The sequence below is a fragment of the Ascaphus truei genome, unplaced genomic scaffold (genome assembly GCF_040206685.1).
Source record: "Ascaphus truei isolate aAscTru1 unplaced genomic scaffold, aAscTru1.hap1 HAP1_SCAFFOLD_1112, whole genome shotgun sequence".
Lineage (NCBI taxonomy): Eukaryota > Metazoa > Chordata > Amphibia > Anura > Ascaphidae > Ascaphus > Ascaphus truei.
Window position 1 is genome coordinate 1 of NW_027453978.1, and position 5000 is coordinate 5000.

Here is a 5000-nt window from a genome sequence, read left to right on the forward strand (position 1 = left end):
GACCTTTATAACTGTCTTATGCCCTTTCGTCCACAGGCATGTAATGAACCCTACTCCATCGAAAGGAATTTGGGGAGAGTGATGAAAGTAACTATTAGAAAGCTCAAAACTGAGCACCTCTTACCTTTTCCATTAAATAAGATAGTATCAGGTCCAGCACCTCTTTGGAAGTTGTTAGCATGCCTCTCTGATAAGCTGCAGAGACTTCCTTATTTGAGTATATTTCCTCAGCCATCTAAACATTTAATACATTGATAGATGACTTTAAAAATATGTATTCCATTTTACGCTAAACAGACATTTTTCTTTATTTCATAATGTATTATTCAGAAATAAGTTACTGTACACAGTGCTGTAATTTAATAGAATGCACAGACGTGGTAAAAAAAAATACATATAGAGAACCACCATGAACAGGCACGGCTTTTGGCATTGTTTACACAGATAACTGACTCTGTGGGCTGTGTTACCGATATAGGCACAATACCACTAACTTGTGTGTACAATACTCACGCACCATACTAACATCAGTGGTTTTTGTACATAGAGATCCACCACCAACAGGCATGGCTTTTGGCATTAATTACACAGATAAACTGACTCTGTGTGCTGTGTTACTGATATAGGTACAATACCACCAACCTGTACAAGTAACCAGCTATACCTGTATACTGCTACGTTTATGTGTGTGTACAACACTCACGCACCGCACTAACACCAGGTGGCTTATACTTACAGAGAACCACCATAAACAGGCACGGCTTTTTGGCATTGTTTAGACAGATAACTGACTCTGTGGGCTGTGCTAGCGATATAGGTACAATACCACTAACTTGTGTGTACAATACTCACGCACCATACTAACATCAAGTGGCTTTTGTACATAGAGATCCACCACCAACAGGCACGGCTTTTGGCATTATTTACACAGATAACTGACTCTGTGTGCTGTGTTACTGATATAGGTACAATACCACTAACCTGTACAAGTAACCAGCTATACCTGTATACTGCTACAGTCAGCGTTGATATCGACATGCTGATTTATGCCATACGACATAGTACAAACTAGACACTTACCGTTACCTGTTTTGACCTATAACCATCCTTTGGATCTACTCTACACCACTAGTGTTATCGTGCGGCCATATCCCAGACTCTGGGTTTACAGTACAGAGTTTATTGTGGTTTGCTTTGCTCATTTTTAATATTAATTCACTGTACACTGGCTATCATTAGTATTTTACTTGACCTATAGTGTTCCCCATATTATTTTATATTTAGAGTTAAGACTCAATTAAAGTTTCTGGTTTTAATTAATTCATTACTCACCCACCTTACTAGGTTCTGATACATTTTGGCTACACATTGGTAGAGTGCTCTCCTTGGGTTCTACCTCTCTCTGTTTTTTTCTATTCAGACGTGGTAAAACCCTGCCTGAAGAGCTAACAATCTATTTTTGATTGACAGTGCACAGTAAGAAAAAGCCAGCATTGAATTTTAGAAACATTGTGTAGGGGAGATTGAGTGGAGGGGTACGTCAGTTGAGTTCAGAGGTATCTCTCATTGTGTTGTATAGAGCAGTGTATATAAGCCAAATAATGTTCAAGCAAAACATACTGCAGCCAAGTGAAGTTATGCAAATTCACAAATCTCTCATTCTGGTGCAAATCCCAGATTGGATAGAAATTATTTCATGCAGTCTAAGTTTTCAGGAAGGTTTACAAAGCTGTGACCTCCTATAGGGAAACTGAGCTGAGTCTTACCTTTGTAGATTGAAGTACTACAGTAGATGGGGACTTTGCAATATATGGATTTGATGATAGTGGCTGCCAAAGATGACAGCTCCAATGTTGATTCTCCTGTGTGGTGTTTTTTTGCAGGCAGTATTTGTATACAATCTGTCAGTTCGATACCTGCCCTAAATTAAAACTCTGATCTTCTGTTGAACTGGGTGGCTTGAAATAAACAGAACATGTATCAATAAAGCACAATCAATGGAGCATGTATGGCTTCTTTGTGTGAAACCATGCAAGGATCAGCATTTAACATATGAAGATGCATTCAGTATATGAAAGACTTGGAGGTTTCGTTTTTATTTAGGTATTGGAGCTGATTATGCAGAAGACACGTTTTCCAGCACAATATTTCTGTGAATGTCGAATACTAATTGCCTTCCTTGTTTGAGCTTTGCATAACTTTCTTTTTATTTATCTTATAGAAATGTTTTCCAACTATGCACACTGAATCTTGTATGGAAAACAGCTTAGAGATGTAGCTTTCATGCTATTCATTTGATAAAAAATGTGGTTATTTCCCTGGAATGATTTGACATTAAACCACTAAGTACACACAAATCTCCCCCCACCCCCTCCCTAATATATATGGTGTTTTAATGTACCATTTTACATAGGGGGTTTTTGCCCGGGAGTTCTAGAATTCTACAATACAGGCAGTCCTCGTTTTACAACGCTTCATTTTACAACGAATGGCTTATCCAACGCTATGCAATGCATACCTATGTTCATTTTTACAACGCCAAAACGGCTTATCCAACGCTCTTACAACACTTTGCAAAGTTGTTTATGTGTATATAATATATATATTATACTATATAATATATTATATTTTTATATTATATATTATATATATATATATATATATATATATAATACAGTATACGCACTATATAATTTATGTGTGTGCTGTGTATCTTATTGTCTGCGTAAAATATTTTGTGTATTTTAGCATTAAAAATGCCTTCAGGAACGGAACCTTTCATTTAAACAGTGTTCCTATGGGAAAACGTGTTTCGCTTTACAACGTTTCGCTATCCAACGCCATTTCGAGTAACGCATTGTGTCGGATAACCGAGGACTGCCTGTACACAGAAATTGATAGAAGGTTGAAACATTTCACCTCCCTGATCTGCCCATTTTACTCTCAGATCCTTAAAGATCCTCAACATTCTTTAATATTAAGGATAGTCTTCTATCTATCCCAAACAATCTTATTAATTATCCACCACCCCTTCCAAATATATCTATAAATTTGGAAATTCGTGACTTATGTACTCTCTGATGATATCATGTACAAATGTTTTTACTACAAAGCATTCAAATCGCCGCATGACCCCCTTCCTCAGCAACAAGCCAGCATTTTATATGTGAATAAAGAAAGAGCTACGTAACATCAGGATTCTGGCAACAGTTTCCTGTCTATACTGAAGATGCAAACACATTGTAGTATACTCACATAAGGTGCACACTAACCCTGGCCGTTCTACTTACCTACGTTTGTCAGAGAGATGTACAGTCTCAGATACACAGTATGTTGGTATTGGGATAACACGTGCTGAGAGGTTATATATCTGTACACACAGAAACACAAATGGAAACTAATGGAGCACAGCAGCAGGAACAAGCAGACAGATCATATATACACACATATATACACACATTATCATATATACACACATTATGATGACAGACAGAATGTGCCACTGGGTAAACAGACATGTTAGTACAACAATTAGTCAGATATCCCCACCAAAGTACAGGCATACCCCGCTTTAACATACACAATGGGACCGGAGCATGTATGTAAAGTGAAAATGTACTTAAAGTGAAGCACTATCTTTTTTCCACTTTACAATGTATGTACTGTACTGCAAACATCATATACGTGCATAACTGATGTAAATAACGCATGTGTAACAAAAATAAATATAGTAGCCTTTATTCAAATAAAATGAATGGGAGCAAGCAAGGAGGTGAGAGGCGCGCACGCGGGTCAGTACTGTATAGCAGCTCTCTCCTCTCTCCTCGCAGTCTCTCCTTCTCGCAGTCTCTCTCTCCTTCTCTCTCACTCAGTCACGCACTCTCTCTCACTCAGTCAGTCACGCACTCTCTCTCACTCAGTCAGTCACGCACTCTCTCACTCAGTCAGTCACACACTCTCTCTCACTCAGTCACATACTCTCTCTCACTCAGTCACACACACACTCAGTCACACACACGCACTCAGTCACACACATGCAGTCACACACATGCACTCAGTCACAACCACACACAGTCACACACACGCACTCAGTCACACACTGTCACTCAGTCACACACTGTCACTCAGTCACACACACTCAGTCACACACACACTCAGTCACACACACACACACACACACACACACACTGTCACTCAGTCACACACACACTGTCACACACACACTGTCACACACACAAGCAAAGATTGCAGCAGAAGACCTTCTCCTCCCCCTCACCGTTGCTCTGTAGTTCACATGCAAAATTTCGCAGCAGGCAAGAGCGAGCTCTGAGGAGGGTGGAGAAGGAGAGGGGAGGAGGAGAGCGGAGGGAGCAGAGCCAGGGGCTGCAGTGAGTGCGGGCGGAATCACTGGTTTAGCTGCTGATTTATGGAGTGGGAGTGCAGGGGGAACGGAGACAGATGGGAGGAGGAGGGCAGAGGGAACAGGGAGATCGGGCGCACCATAATAGGGACAAGCATGAAGGAGGTTGCGGGATTGTTGAGGTGCACACGCCGCATACGCACGCCGCCCCCTTGTGTCCGCACTCGTGAAGCATACGTACGTACACAGGGGTATGGTGCAACTAAAAATAAATGTACGTACTTGCGAGTGTACGTAAAGCGGGATATGCCTGTATAACGCACTCACTATGTTTGTGGATTACATTTAAACATGTCATACATAAGTCATTATTCCAACCACATGGGCGCATAAGAGAGATCACACAAGTCTTTAAAACACATCATAAATGGGCGTGGCCTGGATCCGAATCAAGATTGCTGTTTTTGAGCTGAAGCTCCCTGAAAGGAGATCACAGATCTTAAACCATCCAGGTGTAAAACCAATACGTTTTGAGGCCTAGTTGCTGGGACCGCGTGCTCAATCAGGACACAGAGGCCCTTTTCATATCTGGGGCTTCCTACCCCCCACCCCCCCCCCACCCCTTTCTGGTCCATTACCT

The 5000-nt window shown here is 40.9% G+C and overlaps 1 long non-coding RNA gene across 1 annotated transcript; it reads right to left on the bottom strand.

Moving 5' to 3' along the window:
- Positions 1 to 76: 76 nt before the first annotated feature.
- LOC142475215 (uncharacterized) lies at positions 77 to 3401 on the bottom strand. Its single transcript, XR_012790800.1, has 3 exons — positions 3291 to 3401; positions 1767 to 1958; positions 77 to 235 (listed from the first exon to the last, which is right to left on the bottom strand). It is a non-coding gene; the product is annotated as an uncharacterized LOC142475215 (long non-coding RNA).
- Positions 3402 to 5000: the final 1599 nt, after the last annotated feature.